At 39.9% G+C, this 22,028-nt stretch overlaps 1 protein-coding gene and 1 pseudogene across 2 annotated transcripts in view; both read left to right on the top strand.

Annotated features, from left to right (window-relative positions):
* The first annotated feature begins 5,321 nt into the window (after nucleotides 1-5,321).
* Nucleotides 5,322-22,028, top strand: part of GABPB1 (GA binding protein transcription factor subunit beta 1) — a 57,103-nt gene continuing 40,396 nt past the window's right edge. For both annotated transcript variants that reach the window (XM_090270587.1, XM_090270589.1), the window contains exon 1: nucleotides 5,322-5,532. The gene's annotated coding sequence lies outside the window, so the exon portion shown is untranslated. The remainder of the gene's footprint in view (nucleotides 5,533-22,028) is intronic.
* Nucleotides 12,112-13,506, top strand: LOC150016466 (neutral amino acid transporter 9 pseudogene; annotated as a pseudogene).

Here is a 22,028-nt window from a genome sequence, read left to right as displayed (position 1 = left end):
GAAACACTGATGTGCAAGAGAAACCTTGACTGGTGGCCCCTTGCATGCCCCCAACTGGGGGCCCAGCCCACAACCCAGGCATGTGCCCTGACCTGGAACCTAACTGCAGTCTTTTGTTCTATAGGACAATGCCCAACCCACGGAGCCACACCAGTCAGGGCTCAAAAAATATTTTAAAACCATAGACTATATACATAATATACATACTATAAAGCACATCCACCCCAAAACCTACAGCTTAATCAGTCACTTTAACACTCATGTAACCCCCCACTCAGGTAAAACAGAACATTGGCATACCTCAAATGCCCCCTGGGCCCTCCCAAGCATTACTCCCCCCCACCAAAGCTAACCATTTCCTTTCTTTTCTTTCTAGTTTTTACTACCTACATATTCCTAAATCTAGTTTGGTTTTGCCTGTCTCTTGAACTTTGAATTTTCCGAAGTGGCTACACCAATATGCATTCCCACCAGCAATGAAGTTCAATTATTCCAATTCTTGGACAACACTTCGCATTTTCTGTTTTCCATTTCAGCCATTTTTGAATGTGCAGCAGTATCTCACTGTTTCCCTAATGATTAAAAATAGTTGAACACCTTTACATATTTATTGGCCACTGAGATATCATTTTGTGAAGTCTTGCCCATTTTAAATTGATTTTTTAAAACTGATTTGTGGGTCTACAAATTCTAGACAGGAGCAAATCAAATCAATTTCTATTGTAGAAATGAACATATTTGCCTGATACTGTTAGAATACCACTAACTCCCGTTACTCTGGTCCCCAATTCACCAATGAGTCCTCTTGGAGAAATGTATAGGTATACCTTGGGGATTCTGTGGGTTTGGGTGTAGACATTGCAATAAAACTAGTTGTAATTTTTTTGCTGGTAGAGGGTCCTGCCTTCAATTTGTAAAACATGCAATGCCCGTGAAGTGCAATAAAAGGATGCTTATAATTAATTGCATGTATTCTCTCTAAAACAATGTAGAATTGTTGTGCCATGAGATTTCCTAGATATTGGGAATATAATGGCCAAAAAGTAAATAGGTACAATAGCTTTAAAATGAGACATATGTAAAAATCTTCCAACATTTACCAGCGAGGTCACTTGAGGCAATCAAGTATCTACTTTGGCCTCAAGTTTCCTCATTGGAAAAATGGGGCTAATAATACTTATTTTACAGAGTTGTGAGGCTTAAATGAGACAATATATGTGGCAGGCTTTGCACAGTGGCTAGCATATAGGAAGCTTTTAATAAATGGTAGCTATTATAAATTTGGTTATTTCCATGTAGCTTTCCATTTCCATATGGAAGGAGAAACTAAGCAGATGTCCATTCCTCTCCTAGCCATTATAGTTCTCATTATAAAGTAAAATATGGCATTTGGATTTAGATAAGTGCTCTGGGAACTTGGTCCTTCTGACTCCCTTCATTGTGAATGCCTCTAGAGCAGTGCTTCAAAAATCATCTGGGGTGGCCCTGGTGAGTGCGGCTCACTTGGATGGAGCATGGGCTCATAGCTGAAAGGTCGCGGGTTAGATTCCTGGTCAGAGCTTTTACCTAGGTTGTGGGTTCAGTCCCCACACAGGGTACCTAAGATTCCTGGTCTAGGCATGTACGGGAGGCAACCAATTGATGTTTCTTTTTCTCCCTTCCTCTCTGAAAGCAATGAAAAAAAAAAAAAATGTCCTCAGGTAAGGATAAGAAAAACCACCCGAGGTGAAAGATCATAAAATATAAAAACAAATTGCTAGAAAAGGGAAATAAAACAAAAGAAAACGAAGATATACACAAGACCAAAATCTTTATTAGATCCGTAGACAAAAGAATGTGTGAAATTGCTATAGAAGTTTCTAAATTCTTACTCTCAACTTCTATAAATGCCTTGTCATGGACAAATAACAAAGGGTTTGCAGACTGGCATAAACCTGCTGACCACACTTTTGGTGGCACTGTTGTAGAGCACTGACAAAAATCAGACTCCTGAATCTAAAGGGCTAAGGTCAGAGCCTGAAATGTGGGGGACTCAACTGAAAGGTTCTCTTGGTCCTGAGTCACCAGTGGGCCATCTAGAGGCTTTTTCTAGCCTCAAGCACAACACCATCACTCCCTAGTTCAAAAACTATCCACTGTTCCCTTTGTCTTTAGGGTAAAATCCCTGTTCCTTAATATGCCATCCAAGGCTTCCAGGCAGGTTCCACACAACTCTTTTAGTCTGATTTTCCACTACTCTCTATTCCACTAGACTCCACGGTCCAATGTAGGAGCAACCAGCCACATGTGGCTATTGAGCACTTGAAATAGGACTAATTTAGGAAATGGTAATCCTGTTATTATTTTTAAATTGTATTAAATATCTGATAATTCAATTACTGCAGAACTTTTAAGCACATTTGGAATGATCTGTGTATGTGAATCTACTTGTTAACTGTAAATCTTAGGAAATCATGTATCAAGATATGCCATCAGGTAAAATACATAAGATTTCAAACACTTAGTACTAATAAAATGTAAAACATTTTAAAATATTTAATACTTTTTAATACTTATCACATATGAAATGACACTATTTTAGATAAACTGGGATAAATAAAAGTCATTAGAACTAATTTCAACGGCTTCTTGTTACTTTCCTAATGTGGCTACTATAAAATTATTTATGTGGCTTGTGTTACATTTGTTCTGGACAGCTCTGGTCTAGACAACCATGCCCCAAACCTTGGAATCACTCTTGATTCCTCCCCTTCCCTCACTCATGTTTGATTCATTAACAACATGTATCTCCAATCCACCCACTGTATCTTTACTGCTACTCTCCATGTTCTTCTCTATTCCTTAAAACCCTTCAACAACTTCTAGAGCACTTACCAAGGATGCAGGCTTCACCTTCTACCATTTCTTTCTTTGCTTTCTTTCTTTCTTTGCTTTCTAGACTTCAGCCACATTGGCTTCCTTGCTCAACACAACAAACTCTCACTTTAGGATTTTGTTCTGCTATTCCCTTTGGTCTTGAATACTGCCCTTAACTTACTCCCTTTCAGATCCTATCAGAGAGTACCTTTTCAGTGAGGCCATCTCTGACCAACCAAAATTTTACCTGCTTTTTCCACCAGAGCAAGGCTTTATCCAAATACGCGTTTCAATTTTCTTCAATGAAGAAAATTGAATATTATGGGATATTATCTTTCCTCCTTTTCTGTAAAACTTATAGTCTGTTGCCTCCACTAGAAACAGGAGTAGGAACCTTCATTGGTCTTGTTGCTGTTTAATCTATTCCAGTGGGTAGAACAGTGCCAGTTACGGATGGATGCTGTTGAGACAACTTCAATGAATAAACATGTCATTACCTACTAGACATATCTGCTTGGTTGGTTCACAATCACTTCAATTTCTACAAGGTTGTAACAAAACTTCCTTTCCTAACATGTACTTCTCTTCCCTTGTTTCTAATCTCAATGAATACATTACCATCCTCCCAGCTGCTCTCCCAAAAAACTTGGGAATCATCTTCGACATCTCCCTCTCAGTCATTCCCTTACCCAGCGGACCAAATGATCAAGCTTCCAACCACTTTGACTGTATTGTTCAGGCCTATTTATCCCCTATCTCAGTAAGTCATTACTCTCACTGATTAGTTTTCTTCATACTGTTTTCCATGCCTCTGATTTTTGCACAATAGTCATCTGTCTAAAATGCAAATCCAATTTTATGATGCTTTACTTAAAATCTTTCAACTGCTTCTTCTTAGCTCTCAAAGCTAATTCTTGCACATGGCTTTTGTGGCCTTCTCTAGACCTCTTAAGGAATATCTCAAGCACTCCTGAAAAAGCATTATTTTCGTCACCCAACAATCTCTCCAGAGTCTGCCTCTTAACCTTTGCAGTTATCCTCCGCCTGGAAGGCCCTTTCCCAATTCCCTTATTAAAAGTTAATTGCTTCTCCAGTCCCAAACCATTCCTTCCTCCCAAGGTAGATTCTTCTTGGATGAGATTTCACAGTATCCAACAGTTTCCCTCATTATACTGATGATACCTATTTACTTGTATACATTCTACAGCATAAGATTAATGAGGGCAAGGATTTTAAACATAAATTCAAATACTCAACGTTAAAGAAGAGCATCTGATAAAAAAATTAACAAATTTTTATCAACTGAAGCAATGAAAATATTAGATCAAAAGAAAACAGAATATGGCCCTTATGTCATTCACTCTACTTTGATTTCAGGCTCATGCTTTAAGAAGTTACATCAGTATCACAAAAGGGTAAGTGGGGGAAAAGATTACTTATTCAAGGTCACAAAAATTGGTGGGCAATATGGATTCAATTAAACCTGTCAGCCCTCCTGGATTTGTCTCAGATGTTCTCAATTTCTAGATATAGGATGCCAAGAGTTGAAAGCTGGGTGGGAAAGTCATTCCCAGGCTCCTCTATTAGGAACATTATTAGTGTGCTGGGTTTCTTAGCATATCAGCCCGCGTAAACTAAATTCATAAGGCTTAATTTTGCAAATCACCACGTCCAAGTGAACTATTGCTACTCTCTTACTAAATCCAACGCAACAAAAATCTTTGAGTCTAGCCACGAAAAAAAAAAAAAGCACATCTCTACCTCATGTGTCAGTAATCCAAGGGGATTCAGAGGACAGTTAGTAGGGTCTACGAAATACTAGACAGCACGAGAATTTAAAAAAGCTACAGGAATATATACGTCGTCATAAACCCAACCATCCTTCGTTCCTCCCCGTGTACCTCAACAATGACTCCAGTCTCAGCCTGCCTAGTTGAATGAACATAGGGACACTTTTAAGTTAAATCTTGACTGCCTTCCCATCTCTCAGCGCTCTGCTAGGTGCCTGAGCTTCACCTCGGAGCCCGGATTCCCCGTTTTTCAGCGTTCATACCGGAGACACAGGAACGTCAGGCAGTACGCGGATTTTTGTTACCCAACTCCTTACCCACTAAGGAAGAGGCGGGAATGCACGGCGACCGGCCGGACTGCTACCCAGCGCACATGCCCGGCCGCTGCTCCCACCCCCGTGCCGCGCAAGCGCCGGACGAGCCGGGACTTGCGGTCGCCGAGAGCGGATCATTCCGCCGCTTTCTTTGTGTAGTTAAAGCTCTAGAACTGGCTTATTTCCTTCCCATACCCTAAATGCAAAAATCAGACCCTCTCGCCCCCTTCTTCCCTCCGAATGGGGTCGGGCAGTGGGTGGGAAGGGGATCTGCTGACTAGGTCCGGGGCGGAAAGGCTCGGACGCGCGGTTGCCGAAGGCCGGGTCCGGGAGGGATGCTGGGAGCTTTGACTCACTCGCACACCATGTGTCCCTCCGCGCGCAGCACGGGGGACTTTTCGGTGGGGATTTTGGGCGCCGACCAGACGCGGCATTTTCAGAAAATAGCGCCCTGTGCAGCTGAAGCGCTTTGTGTGTAGCGGGGCCGCGTCAGCCCGGCCGGGTACGAAGCGCCTCGGGTCCCCGTACCACCTCCTGCTGCTCCCCCGTCGCCGCTCCCGAAGCTTTTCCAGGTCAGTGCGGGTCTGTGTAGGGCCCTGTTACCACCGGATGTGGAAGTTGATCTCTTCGCTGGTAAAAAATAATTCCACTTCCCCCGGAACCCAGATCATCCCCGCGATTTCCTGTTTATTGCATTAAGGCGCCGGGTTTCCGGGGCTCCTGGCCCCGCTTATTCCGCGGGGGTCGGCGGGGTCGGCCTGGGCGCCCGTTCCGTCCGCTCCTCCGCCGCGCATTGTCCACTGGGCACCCCGCTTCTGGGAGGGGCGGGCAGACATGGTGGCGGCTGCCGCCCCCTCCTCGGCCCCGGCGAGCCGCGGCCTCCCTGCGGCTACTTCCCGGGCCTGTCCCGAGGGGCGGCCCCCGGGCGAGGATGGTGTTGGCCCGGGGCGGTGGGGCCTCCGCAGGCGTCGGGAGGCGGGCAGGGGAGAGAGGCTGAAGCGGCCGGGCCTCGCTGCCCGCCACCTCAGAAGCCGCGGATCTCTTTGTCTGGGCGGCACGACGGGCCCGCTGGGCTCGTTGGAGCGGGAAAAGGGCGGCGGGGGCAGTCGGGCCCGGGCTGGTGTGCCGCTGAGTCCCAGAGGCCGGGGAGGGCGCTCGGGCCGCGGCGGGAGCGGCTGGTCCAGACAGGGTTAACCGGAGAGCCGATTTTGCCCCGCGTGGGGCTGCCGCGGCGACTGTCTCGGCCTCGGGGACCGGAGTCCCGTGGGGACGAAGCCTGTCACTCTGGATGCTGAGACCTGCTTTTGGGACTTGGCCACCGGGATCTGCGGGTGCTTGGCTTCGGGAAAGAAGTTGAGAATTTTGCTAGTTCTTTTCTGCCTGGGCACTGTTAATCAGTGTGTCTTTTAAGTGTGTTTCGTTGACGCTCTCCTATCATGTTGAATCAGCATGCCTAGCCTCCAGGGTGCAACGTGAAAACTGAAACCAAAGGAATGATGTAGGCCCGCTTTGTGTGTGTTTTCCCACTTGAAGCTTGTTTGCAGCACACATACTCTTGCTTGAAACCTGATTGGACTGTGGCAAGCAGACATCTGTTCAAAGGAGAGGCAGAGACCACAGTGCTTCTGAAGGGAGCTTGGTAATGTGGAAACATTTTAAGTTTTCTCTGGACACTGATTTGCTGTCTGGATTCAGGCAAGTTACTTTCTGGAGTAGTTTTTATCTGGAAAATGATTTAATGTAGCCAGTAAAGGGTCCTTGTAATTTGCTGTCTCAGAATTAAAGATGCACTATAATTTGTTAGAAGTTAGTGGTCAAAAATTCTTTTTGCGGATAGTTTACTTTATCTCACAGAGAGACCCACCGGCTTGATTTAAATTTCTCGGTGACATATTACCATCAGCCTTGACACTTCCACTTTCAAGCTCAGACTTTGAATTTAAGGAAACTAAAGACAGCTTTATCTATTTTTCTTAATTTTCCTCTATTTTAGGTATTGAAAAATAAATTCATTACATGTTAAGTGTCATATTGGGCAAAGAGTGACATTGTTTTGCATTTCCACAAGTCATTTTAAACGTACGTTGGAAGACAGCTGATTCTTAAATTTGCATTCAGTTTGTTGTGGTATCTCACCATATAACTTCTGGAACAAGCCACTGTATAGTCATGCCCACTGCCCCCCCCTTTTTTCCCCTGAGAAATGTTTCATTTCTATCCTGTTTTCCCCCTAAAAGTCAGATCAGGATATTATACCAGACACATTTTAAGAATATGGACAAAAGGGTGATTTCTATACTTCTTAGGCTTTTAACTTTTTTCAGTTTGGCATTTAGTTGCATAAACAACATCATGAATCAGGATTGCATAATCTGCATATGATCCTGTGGAGACTTGGGAACATTTAAAGAGGTTTTAAGTAATTAAACTTAATTTTTAATTCCATGACTTATTTCTAATGATGTACACAAATAAAACATGAGTTTGGTATTAGATGTGCTTGTGAAACCTTGTATGTAAATGTAATTTTTGAAGATAGGACACTTCAAAGCACTGTAGGGGCTCTAGATTTAAAAGGAATCCTGCAGTGAAACATTTGGTGAAACAGTACTTTTGTAATGCATGTATTTAGCCTTCAAGTTAACTCTGTTACTTAAAGAGTTCTGTTATAGAGTTCCAGTTCTCGATCTCTGAATCAGTCTGGGTTTTCTACGTTGGGGGGCAATTATACTGTAAATATGTGAAAATTTAAGGCTGTATTATGATTCAATGGTTTGAAATGAAGCTAAATTCATTTCCAGTTGTTTCTGTGAACTCTAGTCTGATTCTGTCAGTCTGTAGTTCTGTACTGTTCTATCAACAGGAAGCATCTGGTCATTCTTCATGTAATTGTTAGAAAATGCCAGGTATACTTTTGATGTTTGCTATTCAAATGAAAATAAATATCAAATTGGATCTTGGTTTTATTTATATTTAAGAGAGAGTGGAAGGGAGGGAGAAAGGGATAGAAACATTCATGTGCGACAGATATGTGGATTGGTTGCCTCTTGCACACCCTCAGCGGGGGACCTGGCCTGTAAGTAACCAAGGCATATGTCCTGACCAGAAATTGAACTGGTGACCTTTTGGTTCTCAGGCCAGCACTCAGTCCACTGAGCCACACCAAGGAGGGCATGGCTTCATTTCGAGTGCGCATTTTTGGCAGTGCTGTGTCCCTTTGCAAGTAGCCTGAGCAAGGATGAACTCACTGATGGATTCCATCACTTCTCTCTGCAAACATTAGAAAACAAGCCAAATAAAACTTACAGTTGAGGGCAACTTAGTTTTCTAATGAATATCATTTCTTTGGCTTTACAACTTTTCAATTAGTAATCGATACGTCTATAACACTTAATGTGTCTACAGCTGTAATTAGCATTATACTTAAATTTTCTGAAGATGTTCCATCATGCTCTCTAGAAGGTAAATCTATTAAACCTGTTAGTATTAGTGCTTGTGTATCCTCACAGTGTTGACAACAGTGCTCTGCACAGAGAAGATGCTTTGATGTAATCAGCTGTCAGTTCAGTCTTTGGTGGGCTAGTACACCTTTATTTGGACTAAATATATCCATGATATAAGTGTACAGGCTTAGCATGAGGTGGTTTTCCACTGAAGGTAAATCCATATGCAGGGCCTTTGATACACTTAGGAATAGAAATCTAAAACTCTTAGCCCTAATTCTCTTACCTTTTAATGAGAATAATTGTAAAGGTTGGCAGCTAGGGCCCAAGATGTTAGTACACAAATAGAGAATGTGGAAAAGACTTGATTATTTTAACTGTAGAATCAACACTAGTATAATCTTTTAAAGAAAGTAAATGTCATCTTCAAGTTGGTAGGACATCATATATGAAGAGCATGGTGTTAGCCCCACTTTGTACTGGTTGTATTATACCTGGGACATTATGTCAGCTTTTTAGGTAGCATACTATCATAAGTGGGACCTTGTATCAGTTCTCAAACTAGCATCAGATTCACCTGGCGAGCTAATGAAAAACATCCACAGAGACGCAAGCTTATGTAGGATAGTATGTGGACCACTGTGTATTTTTTTTTCAAGTTCCCCAGATGGTAGACACTCCAGTTTACAAAACCAGAGGATGTTTATCATGGGGGAAATGAAAAGGATGGAAAGGTTGAAAAACCGTGATGCAAGGAAGAGAAGTTTATCTAAGAAGTGATAGTTGTCTATAAATATTTGGAAACCTGTCACACAGAAAGATAAGGTTTGAACTAGGATCAATATGTAGAAGTTAGAAGGAGGCAGATGTCAACGTTCTTTCAACAAAACATTCTTCAACTCAGTATATATAACCCTCACTGGTGTGGCTCAGTGGGTTGGATGTCATCCCGCAAAGGGAAGGGTCGCTGGTTCTATTCCCCATCAAGCATGTCTGGGTTGCATGCCAGGTCCCTGGTTTGGGGCATGTGAGAGGCAACCTATGGATGTTTCTCTCACACATCGTTTCCCTTTCTCTAAAAATAAATATTAAACAATATGTATTGTTTTAGGTGGTAGGTTGTCCACTCTCACAGTGTTAAAGTTAGGGATTTTAGGGTAAAAGAGTTTATGTGCTGAGGAAGGATTTGGGCCTGGTATCCTTAAGTTCTCTACAAACTTTGAGATTTTATGAAATACGTTTAAGTTTGCAGGTACAAAAGTAGAGGAGCAAAGGCTAATTGAAACAGGCTGGTTAGCTTAACTGGATCATGGTTTTTACCTTCTTGGATGAAGAGAAATGATAAGTGAGAGAGATATATGATGAGGTCTTTAAACCCATCTGTAATTTAACAGACTCAAAAGCTTTCTAGTGTGGAAATTTCCATTTATCTCGATGTAATAAAGATACTATTAAATTGGTAGCTTGTGAGCATACCAGTTACAGCATTGTTGATGATAAAAGCTGTGTATTAACATATTTAAACCCCCTCCCATTAATCACAAAGTAGGTAATCTCCCCATTTTTCAGAAGAGAAATCTGAGCTGTAGAGCTGAGGTAGCTTGCCCAAAATAGTAGAGTTAGTGGTAGAGCCAGGACTTGGATCCAAGTGGTTTGACTCCAGAGCAAGGGACTTTTGATTGTTATCCTGTAATATTGTAAGTGACCTAAATATTTCACTCATTGCTGGGATATATCCCTGCAGTGGGATACTGCTTAGTCATTAAAATGATGTTAGAAGAATGTAAAGACATGTCTTGGTGTATGGAAGTGAAAAAAATATTTAAAAATCTGTTTTGTTCAAGAAACAAATATATTGGCAACTGGAAAGAGATGTGCTACATTTTTAAATTAAAAAAATTTAAAAAATAGTTTATTTATTATTGTATTTTTTCATTACCATTTTCCTCTTCCACCACCACCCCCTCACCCCCCACAGTCACCGCATTTTGCCCATGTCCATGAGTCCTTTTCCTTTTTTGCGTTTTTCAGTGGTTATTTCTGAGTGTAGATTTATAGGTGGTTATTTTTTTTTCTTATTCAGGTTTTCTTAACATATGAATTTATATTGTATATTGTAATTAAAGAGATTAAGATGTTATATGTCAATTAAAAATTAAAGATGTTAACAAGCTTAGGAGTTTGGATTTTATACTATGCAGTTGATTGATGCAAGTTAGGAATTCACATAAATGAGAATCGATACTTGCATGAAGTGTTTTGTACTTTTTGTTTTCCTTACAATTTATAGAAGTAAAATATTAATTGAATAGAGAAAAATATCACTTACTCCTATCACCCTACCATAATAATCAGTCCTCTTATTTTTTTTAAAGATTTTATTTATTTTTAGAGACATGGGAAGTGAGGGGGAAAGAGAGGGAGACAGACATCGATGTGCAAGAGAGGCCCGCAACCCAGGCATGTGCTCTGATAGGGGATTGAACTGGCAACATTTTGGCTCACAGTCCAATGCTCTTGTCCACTGAGCCATACCAGCGAGGGCTGTTCTCTATTTTATGTTTTCTTCAACTTATGTGTAATCTTTTCAATGTTTTCATTCTGGCCTAGTCACACTCCAGCTATATGACTTTAGGCAATTTATTCACTCTGTGCCTAAATTCCTCATTTGTAAAATAAAGGTAATTATATACCTCCCTCCTGGTGGTTTGCGGGATTAAGTGAGTTACTTCATATAAAGTGACCAGAACAGTGTCTGACACATAGTTGATAACTCAGTGACTGTTAGCAATTATTATGGGGTCATAGCCCACTGAAACCCCTGGAGTCTAATAGGTTTTGGCATTAAGAATGTTTTTGGATATAGTCAAGGTAATAATGTTATATAACTTCAGCAGAGTTCCTCTTATACATGTTACTATCTCTGCTTCATGTCAATTCAGATAAGGTTTTTACTGCTAAATAAGTTATTTTGGGTTTCAGACCTCTTTTTTGATTTTGGAATTGCAGTTAAGGAACATGTAGACTATTCAATTTTGGGTCCTATTTTACTTTTTAAAACATTTTCATGTTACATAGCTTTGTAATCCATAATTTAAAGATTTAAAAAGTGAGAATAGTAGAAAATGTTCACTTCCATTTGCTTTGATTAAAAAATATGCAAAACCCACAGATACTGTGATTTTATTGCATAGTGTGAATCTTCTAGAAGAGGCTTGAGAGCTCCTCTTGTCCAGCTAGCTTTTTTTCTGTCTCATTCCACTTGAGGGATAAGACATTTCTTTCTTTTTTTTTAAATTAGTTAATTTCTTATTGAAATGTATTGGGGTGACATTGGTTAATAAAATTATATAAGTTTCAGGTGTACAATTCTATAATAACATCATCTGTATATTGTATTGTGTTTGCCACCCCAAGTCAAGTCTCTTTCCATCACCATTCCCCTCCATTCCCCTCTTCTACCTACCCCCACTTCCCAGTGACACACGTGAAACGGTGGCTTCTTAGGAAAGTGGACTGACTTAGTGCTTAGAGTCTAATAAAAATGGGAGTGATTCTAGGCATTTTCTTATCCCTGAGGTAGACCATGAAATACATCTGGACCTATGAATATTCAGTTTGATTCATCAGATCTAAGATCCAAAGGCCTTTCTATATAGAGCCCACAAACATCATCAATGCGAATGATGTCATTCAGAGGTTTAGCAAGACCATGCCTCTGCCATGAAAAAGAGGATTCATTACTACAGCTGGCTCACTGCTCCTGTAGGCAAGGCACTGATTGCCCCAGACTGTAGCCTCCTCAAGCTTTGAGTACAGTCCACTGGGTTTTGCTTATAAACTTCACTGTTACACTGAAGGGTATGGGAAAAACACCAGTTTAGTACCCATTTTTATGATTAGGAATAACATGATGGGAACATCTATACTAAGTATTCCATGGGACATAAAACAGGCTACATTTACTACTGGAATGTGTGTCATCATGCTGATGGGCCTTTTAACACTATTGGTGCTACAGGGTAGTGAAGTCACAAGCTATGATATCATCAATGGATTCCACTACCTGGGAATATTGCAGATACTATTTTGCCTATTTTGGGTAGTGGTTGAGTCTCCTTTTCTCCTTGATTTCTCTGATTGGAGCAATGATAGTTTGTTAGGTGCTTATGTCTAATTTTTAATACTAGAAAGTTTATTTTCAGTTTTATTCATCACATTAATGACACAGATGCTGCACTGAGTAACAGTGGTAGCAACTCTGTGACTTGTCCAAGTGCAGGGAGTGGCTGTCTGGACAATGGCTCTGTGATCTTCTACATTGCCAATGACATGGGATTGCAACAGTTTAAAAAGTGGTGGAATAAGTCTAAGTGTCCTTTTACCCCATAGGACTCCTCCTGCTGCTGCTCAGTGTCAAATTGCCCGCCTTTTCTTTTCAGATTTTAATATCCTAGGCACAGTGTCCGTTTTATGATTTTTCTTGTCACCTTGAAGGCTGTTTGGAATTTCATTTGGAATCTCATTGGTTTACATCAATAGAATTTTTTTGTTCCAGAGATAAGATTTCAGTTTCTATAGCTGACTGAAGTGCTTACCCTTTCTTTCTTTATTCATAACTGTATTATCACAGTCTTAGAGAATAACAAGAACAAAGAAAACAAATTGAGGAACTTGTCCATTGCCTATATGCTGGTGGCGTGAACTTATCTCTATACTGGAGTCCTGGTTTTTGTTTTCATTTCCTTCACCACCATTATCCAGAGATGATAATAGAACAGATGATGACTGTGTACCCACTCCTAGGCTAGCTGGCTCTACTGGGCCACATTTTCGTGACATTTATCCTAGCATTTTCCATGTGTTGATTCTTAATCTAATTATTGTGGGAGCTGGAGTGATCATGACCTGTTTCATACCCAAACATGGAGGAATCATAAGATCTTCAGGAGCATTCTGCAGTCTGGCCTTTGTGTTCATCTACCCTTCTCTCATCTATATAATTTCCTTCCACCAGGAAGACTGACATGGCCCAAATTAATCTTTCATGTTTTCATCATCATTTTGGGTCTGGCTAAGCTAATCATTCAGTTTTTTATGTGAAATACTCCGCTGTCTTCTCAAGATCTTTCATGGTATTTTGAACTTGGACAACAGTTCCACATAAATTCACTTGTAAATGCTGTTTTCGCCATAATTCTAAGTGTTTTCCTAAGATAATTTGAAAACAAGGGAAATAGTGATCCATTCATAAGTAATTTTGATTAGAGTGGGGAAAGGGGATAGTAAGAATGATCTTTGCCTCTACCTTTTTCATATTCACTCATCTGTTTATTCTCACTGTCTTTTCTGAGTAGACTGGATGCCCTGAGGAAAAATCGTGCTGTGTTTTGCTTTTAGATTCAAGGTGGGTGGGTGTATTTTGGCTACGATAAATATTCTCAGGGTGTCACAAAAACAAAGCAAAATAGCAAAAAACCTGACTTCTCTACTCTTTTGTGTCTACAACACTTACCATGTATCTAAACAGGTGAGTTTTTAAATGAAAATACAGTTGCATACAATATTATGTTTCAGGTATAAAACGTAGTTATTCAACATGTATATACATTACAGTGTGATCACCATGATAAATCTAGTAACCATCTGTCACTGTACAAAGTTAAAAAACTATTGACTGTATTCCCTATGCTGTATATTAAATATCCATGATTTATTTATTTTTTACCTGTTTGTACCTTTTATTCCTCTTCACTTTTTTTCATCCATCCCCTCAACCTTCTTTCCTATGCCAGTCATCAGTTTGTTCTTAATAGCTATGAGTCTCTTGTTTTTTCATTTGTTTTTTAGATTCCATTTTAGTGAGATCATATAATATTTGTCCTCCTCTTGCTGACATTTCACTTAGCATAATATCCTCCAGGTCATCCATGTTGCAAATGGCAAGATTTCAGTTTTTTGTGGCTGAGTAATATTCTGTTGTGTATATATACAACATCCATTCACAGATCAGCAGTCACTAAGGTTCTTCCATATCTTGGCTGTTGTGAGTAATGCTGTTTTAGTCCATTTGAACTACCAAAGTCTGAGTAGCTTATAAACAACAGAAATTTATTTCTCACAGTTCTGGAAGCTGTTAGGTCCAAGATCAGGGCACCAGAATGGTTGGACTGTGATGAAAATTCTCTTCCAGGTTGCAGACTTCTCTGTTGTATAATCCTACAGTGGAAGGAGCAAGGGATCTATCTCAGGTCTCTTTTCAAAGGGGCATTAATCTCATTCATGGTCTAAGTGCCTTCATGACCTAATCCCTTACCCCAAAGGCCCCACCTTAAGAGGTATTAGAATACCATCACTTTGGGCATTAGGAGATCAACATACAAATTTGGAGAGTGAGGGGAGACACGCAAACAATCAGATCATAGTAAACAGTAGGTGTGTGAGTGAGTGATCTAAAAATACTTCCCTTGCATCCTAACTGGCTTGTGTAAACTCTTTGGCCTTTGCCCATGTGATTACTCCATCTAGGTTCCTTTATCTGTTCCGTTCATAGAGTCCCTCAAGTTCTTGCCTTTAGCTTATTCCTATATGTACTAGATATAGCCTGAATGTGACATGAGTCACCTCTTTCATATTTTGGTAGGCTCCTGTTGTCAAATCTTTCTACCATCTATTTTCTCTGTTTTTCTCATAGGTTGCAGTGTATTTGTGGAAGATGGTGAATAATTATGAAAGTATTTTTGGTCACACTAAATATATGCTTAACAATTCCAATGGGCCTTTACTAATTCTTGGCAATTATTTTATAAGTCTCATATTTTTCTGTTGTCTCATATAGCTTCTTACTCTAACTTAAAAAATGTCATTGATTTCTACTTAATTGAAAAAGGAAATAAGAGTACAAGTATGCACATTTTAAAAAATTGTCACCAGGAAAATCTCTATTCTTTTTATTTTGTAAACTGAATGGAAGTAGTAATAGAATCTTTTGCTTTTGGAGGAATCTTGCTGCTACATCTTTCACCTCTGATCAATTTGATCAGTATTTGCAATGGTTATTACTCCCTACATTCAAGTATGAGGATGAACCCCAAAACACCCAGAATTTATTTATAAAAAATTTTGTATTCTTAAATGTTTACACTTCAGTCACCTTCAAAGTATTAATACTCTCCATTTGATGTGCCTATTCGAGACAAAACAGTTCTTGATATTGAGACAATACAGTTCTTGAACTTGTCAATTTTGATGCCCTTTATGTTTTTAGTTATGTTTTATTGATTATGTTATTACAGTTGTCCTGATTTTTCCCTTTGCCCCCCGCCTCCCACCCAGCACTCTTCACTTCAGGCAAACCCCCACCATTGTTCATGTCCATGGGTCATGCATGTAAGTTCCATAGCTACTCCATTTCCTATACTGTGCTTTACATCCCCATGGCTATTCTGTAAATACCTATGTATACCGTTTAACCCCCTCACTCTTTACCCATTCTCCCCTGCCCCTCCACCCCACCCCACATCTGGCAACCATCAGAACATTCTCTGGGTTCATGATTGTGTCCCGGTTCTTCTTGCTTAGTTTGTTTTTAAGATTCAATTGTTGATAGATACATTTTTTTATTTTTATTTCTTGCCATTTTATTGTTCATAGTTTTGATCATCTTGTTTTTTAATAAGTCCCTTTAATAGTTCATGCAATAATGGTTAGGTGATAATGAACTCCTTTACTTTTTTTCTTGTCTGGGAAGCACTTTATCTGCCCTTTGATTCTAAATGATATCTTTGCTGGGTAAAGTAATCTTGGCTGTAGGTCCCTGTTTTTCATGACTTTGAATATTTCTTGCCAGTTCCTTCTAGCCTGCAAAGTTTCTTTTGAGAAATCAGCTGACATTCTTAGGGGAACTCCCCTGTAGGCAACTAACTGCTTTTCTCTTGCTGCTTTTAAGATTCTCTCTTTATCTTTAATCTTTGGCATTTTAATTATGATATGTCCTGGAGTGGGCCTCTTTGCATTCATCTTGTTTGGGACTCTGTGATTCCTGGACTTGCATGTCTATTTCCTTCACCAAATTAGGAAAGATTTTTTTCATTATTTTTTTCAAATAGATTTCCAAATTTTTTTCTCTTTTTTCCTTCTGGCAGCCCTATGATGTGACTGTTGGAATACTTGAAGGGGTCCCAGAGGCTGCTTCCATTATCCTCATTTTTCTGAATTGTTTTTTTCTTCTTGTTGTTATGATTGGTTGTTTTTTGCTTCCTTATATTCCATATCATTGATTTGATTCTTGGTTCTATCCACTCTATGGTTGTTTCCCTATAAATTGTTCTTTATTTCAATTAACGTATCTTTCATTACTGCCTGGATCTTTTTTATGCTGTTGAGGGCCTCACTAAGTTCCTTGAGCATCCTTATAATCAGTGTTTTGAATTCTGCATCTGGCTTATCTCCATTTCCTTTAGCTTTTTTTCTGGAGTTTTGATCTGTTCTTTCATCTGAGCCACATTTCTTTGTCTCCTTGTTTTGGCAGCCTCCCTGTGTTTGTATCTATGTATTGGGTAGAGCTGCTTTGACTCCATGACTTGGTAGTGTGACCTAATGTAGTAGGTGTCCTGTAGGGTCCAGTGGCACAGCCTCCTCTATCACCCAAGCTGGGTACTCGAGGTGAGCCCTTTGTGTGAGCTAGTACATCCTCCTCTTGTAGTTGAGCCTTGGTTGCTGTTGGCAGGTCAATGGGAGGGATGTACCCAGGTCAGTCAGTTCCAATGATTGGCTGTGACCACTGACCACCAACCTCCACCTTCCATGGAGTATCGGCTCTGTGGGGGCAGGGTGGTGGTTCTTCAACATAGTCTGTAGCTTTCCATTGGGTGCACAGGTTCTGCAGTTTCCTGGGAGGTGCAGGCCAACGTCAGTCCCAACCTGTGTTTAGCCTGGAGCCCCCCTGCCTGAGCTATAAAGCAATCTGAGATGGCTGCTACTTGTGCTTGGATTCCCAGGTGAAATGAAGCTATGAATCTAGTCTGGCTGGTCAGTCCTGGGGCTCACTGAAGCCAGCTGTTGCTTGTTTGATAGGATTTAGGAAGTTGTGCAGCACGAGCAAAGACCAGCCATTCATAAGGAAAAGCAGCTTGGGTGGGCCATAAGTTGGATGGAGCAGAGTCTCTAGGGATCTCCAAGGTGGGTCAAACAGTGTTAGCCAGGATGATGGAGTCTCAGATGTGGCACCAGCTTGCTGGCTCAGTCTAGATGGATGTGGTTTCTTTAATTTCTTAGTTGTCAGACTTCTATTCAACTTGATTTCTTAGTTGTCGGACTTCCATTCAACTCGATTTCTGATGGTTCTGACTGATGGTTGTTCTATATTTTAGTTGTAATTTTGATGTGGTTGTGGGAAGAGGTGAGCCATGTCTACCTATGCTGCCACCTTCGATTTTGTTGCTTTTTAGGGCTTCTGCTGTTTTTGTTTCACCTCTTCCACATGGGCAAAACATTTCCCTTTGAGGACTTTTTTTTAATCCGGTGAAACCAAAAAGAGTTGCCTGGGATGAAATCGGTGAGTAGGGAGGGTGCGACATGGGGGTTATGCTGCCTTTGGTCAAAAATGGCTGAACACTCAGCGCGGTGTGGGCAGGTGTGCTTGTAAATCACCTATCATGAAATTGGAAAATGCGTTGAAACAGTCTTCAAAAAAAATTAACTGAAGCTGAATGCAGCCTCTCACACAATGCCAGCTGGTACACTGATGCAGATGGGTTCTTCACTCACCTAGCAGGGGAAGCCTGCACTACAAGGGTCCTGCTCTCCAGAAGATAATTCCATTTTGTGGGAGGTTCGCGGTGGTCCTCTCTCATAGGTGCAGATTTCTCTATTTGGGGAGTAAAAACAAATCAACTTTTGATTATCTGTCACTACTGTTCTTTCCAGCTTTCTCCCTTGTTTCTCTTCCAAAAAAATTTTAAAGATCTTAGCTAAAATTGCTGCCCTTAGCTTTTTTACTATTTCTTCCCTTACTTGCTATAATTATATAATGTCATATTCAGACTATTACTTTAAGGGACATCCTTCTTGCCAGTGGTATTCATCCTGATTTTACTCATCCAGTCAAATGCTGCTTAATGGAGGGGATACATTTGTTAGGCGATTTTATCATTGTGCAAACATCATACAATGCACTTACAGAAACTTAAATGGTCTAGCCTACTACATACCTACGCTATATGGTACAGCCTATTGCTTCTAGGCTACAAGCCTGTACGTGTCTCTGTACAAAACAACATGAGATTAAATCAAGCACAAGAAGAAATGATGCAATCAAGAGACACAGTAAACATGGGATGTATGAGGCTACTGCTGTCATAATACAGCATGCTTTTTTACAGCAAACTGTGTGTGTGTGTATGTGTGTGTGTGTGATGAAGAAGGATACTTAATTCAGTGCAAACAGCTCAATTGCAATGCAGCACCCCTGTGAAAATAGCATGGCTGTAGAACAGCCCTGAGGCCGGGCCCTCTCAGGTTGGACAGTTCTGCTCTGCTCCCTAGTCTGCTTTGTGCTGTGCTGGTCTGTTGCCCTCTGCTTTGGTGAGACATCTGTGTTTCAGCTCAGGCAGGGAGGCACAATCTTTGGTAGAAAGTGAGAGTGTGTTCTGCAAACCTTTTTTTTTTAAATAATTAGAGTACACTCTAACATAATAACAATAATATATATTATGGTAAATACATAAACCAGTAACATAGTATATTATCATTATCAAGTATTATGCATTATAAATAATTGTGTGTGCTACACTTTATAATGACTGGCAGCACAGTAGGTTTGTTTACATCAGCATCACCACAAACTTGTGACATTAGGACTGCTACACCAACACTAGATGACAGGAATTTTTCAGCTCCTTTATAATCTTAACAGGACTACTATTGTATATGCAGTCTATTGTCAACCGAAATGTCATTATGCAATGCATGAATGAATATATTGACTTTTACCTAGGTTTCGTAACATTCTTTTCTTGCCTGTCATGTTGTGTGCCACCCTGGTTTTACCTTTCTGACCACTACTTTCTGTTTATTGTTTCACGATCCTCTTACCACTGTCATTATTCCCTTCAGTAGTTGGTCCTCTCCTCCCCTCTTTGTCTCCTACCAGATGGATGCCTTATATGCTGATGCCTCCTAAATGTGTTCTCTCCAGGTTTGTATGTCCCAGTGGTTTACTGAGTATGTCCAATGGGAGATTCAAGGAATTTCCATCACTTTTAGATTTATTATTACCCAGCTTCTAATCTGTTTCATTTTCTTTGTTAGTTTTATCATCATCATCATGCTTAAACCTTAATGTGTTCTGTGATAAATATTTCTCCTTTATTTCTTATATCTAGCAGTCAGTACAGTTCTTTAGGTTATTCTTTAGGGTTTCAGCTTATTCTGGGTTCTGTATTGCCTATTATTTGACCTTTCTAACTTGAGTCTCCTTCTTCTAAATCCGTCTTGCATATGTCTGCCAGAATAATTTTCCTGAAAAAATTTTTGAGCCCACTGATACTAAACCTAATCAGTCTGAGGGGAAAACATGTGGTATTGACCTTTGCACTCTGTGTTGTGCCAAGCAAAGTGAGTTGAACTTGCCCTGAATAAATGTTTGAATGGATTACCATTTGCTCAAAGTGTTGAATGACTCCCAATGGTCTGTAGGATAAAGTCCAAACTCTACTTTCTCGTTTTCAAACCTTTTCTTATTATATTCTTCAACCTTATTTTTTTACTCCTTAACATTATTATCAAGCTAGTATTTCTTCTGTAATATACCATGTTCAGGCACAGCTCCATGTGTTCTTCCTTTTCCTTTTCCTTTTCCTTTTCCTTGTCTGTCAAAGCCTGTTCAGAAATGTTTGCCCTGTGCCAGGCACTGTTCTAATCTCTGGTGTTATAGTAATGAACAAAACAGAAGACAAAGTCTCTGTTTTCTTGGAGCTGACATTGGGGGTAGGAGGAGGAGGGACACTGTAAACAAATGTCAGGTGGTAATGAGTGCAATGAAAAGGAATAAAACTGGATAAGGGTGGGAGATGGTTGCTAGTTTAGGTGATCAGGGAAAGCTTCTTTCTTTGGGTGTATGGAATGAAGGAGTAAAGGATACATTTATCTAAGTGAAGAGCTTTCTAGGCAGAGGAAACAACATGTCCATCCAAGACCCTAAGGTGGGAACGTGTTTGGCTTGACTAGAGCAGAAAAATGACGGGAGTGATGGATGAGGTATAGTGCACAGTTCAGATGGTTAAGACTCATTGGCGAAGGCTTCCTTAACTACATCATTTTGTTTGATAATTTAAAGCTTTTCTGCACTCAGCAACTATGGAAGTAGGTTTCAAGTTATTTTTTTAAATGACAGCAAGCATTTATTTTTGTTTTTTCCAATGGTGTGCTTAATCTACAAGATTAACGGTTTTTTTTAGGTATATTTTATTGATTATGCTGTTACAGTTGTCCTAATTTTTGCTCCTTTGCCTCCCTCCAAGTTATTTTTTATTGTGATCAACAGAAATGATTTTACATTTTTACTATGTATACACATTGTTGTGTTTGTGTGTATTGTGTGTGTGCATGTGTACAATTTCAATTTTATTTTGTGTGTAGGTTTTTAGTGTTTACTGTAGTGCTGAATCGAGAGGACTTAATTTAGCAAAGAGCTGTTGAGTGTGATGCTAGAGACTGCTAGATACTGAAATATGCATATGACTTCTTGAAGCTTATGGGGAGGAGAGCTTGTAAACAAATTGTTCATAATATGGTGGGATTTATATATATTAATGGAAGTATGCTCAGAGCACAATGAGAGAGTAATGACTAATTTTTTTTGCTGAAAAGGGCAAGGGGAGCTTTTTTAGGAGGTAAGTCTGAACTGGGTTTTGGAGGAAAAGTATGAATATTCGGTCAGGTAAATTGGGATAAGGAAAAAGACTACTCAGGCAGAATAACATATAAAGGAATAGTATCATGAAAATCCAAGGGGGAAGTGGTGAGTTTATGAGGCTACAGTGTGGCATGGGCCAGATCCTTAATGGTTGTAAATGCAGTAGGGTCATCACTTATTCAATGATTTTGCAATTAGGTGAAATCATGTATAGTCAAAATTACTTGTAGGAAGTTGCCACATGGGAAATAAAGATATCATCTCTCAATAAGTCCAATATAGCTAGTTTTACCTCTAGTGGTGAAACATAGCACTATTTTCTCAATTGTGCCCTAGAAGAAGTTGGCCTACATTTATGGACTAAGTTGTACCAAATAAAAAAGTTTTTTTTTTTTTTAATTAAACTTTGACCCATTACAATGTGACATTCACTCTAAGGAAACATTTGAGAACTGAGACCTACTTAAGAAATGGGAGATTCACATTTCAGGCTAATTCTGGGACTTATTGTTTATGAAGTAGAATGGTAGGTGGCCAACTCCTTAATTATTTTTCACTTCAAGTTAAATATACATGTGGTTAAATCCTACTGTATTCTATAGATGATTGGAATACATGATTAATATATGTTTTAGAAAGCTATTTTGATAAATTTGACCACAGTTTAAGACTTTGTTCAAAATATAGAAATTTTAAACACACTGAGAGG

The sequence above is a fragment of the Furipterus horrens genome, unplaced genomic scaffold (assembly GCF_987537825.1).
Source record: "Furipterus horrens unplaced genomic scaffold, mFurHor1.1.pri manual_scaffold_3, whole genome shotgun sequence".
Classification (NCBI taxonomy): domain Eukaryota; kingdom Metazoa; phylum Chordata; class Mammalia; order Chiroptera; family Furipteridae; genus Furipterus; species Furipterus horrens.
Note: the sequence above shows the minus strand (reverse complement) of the source record. Positions and strands in the feature narration are given on the sequence as shown.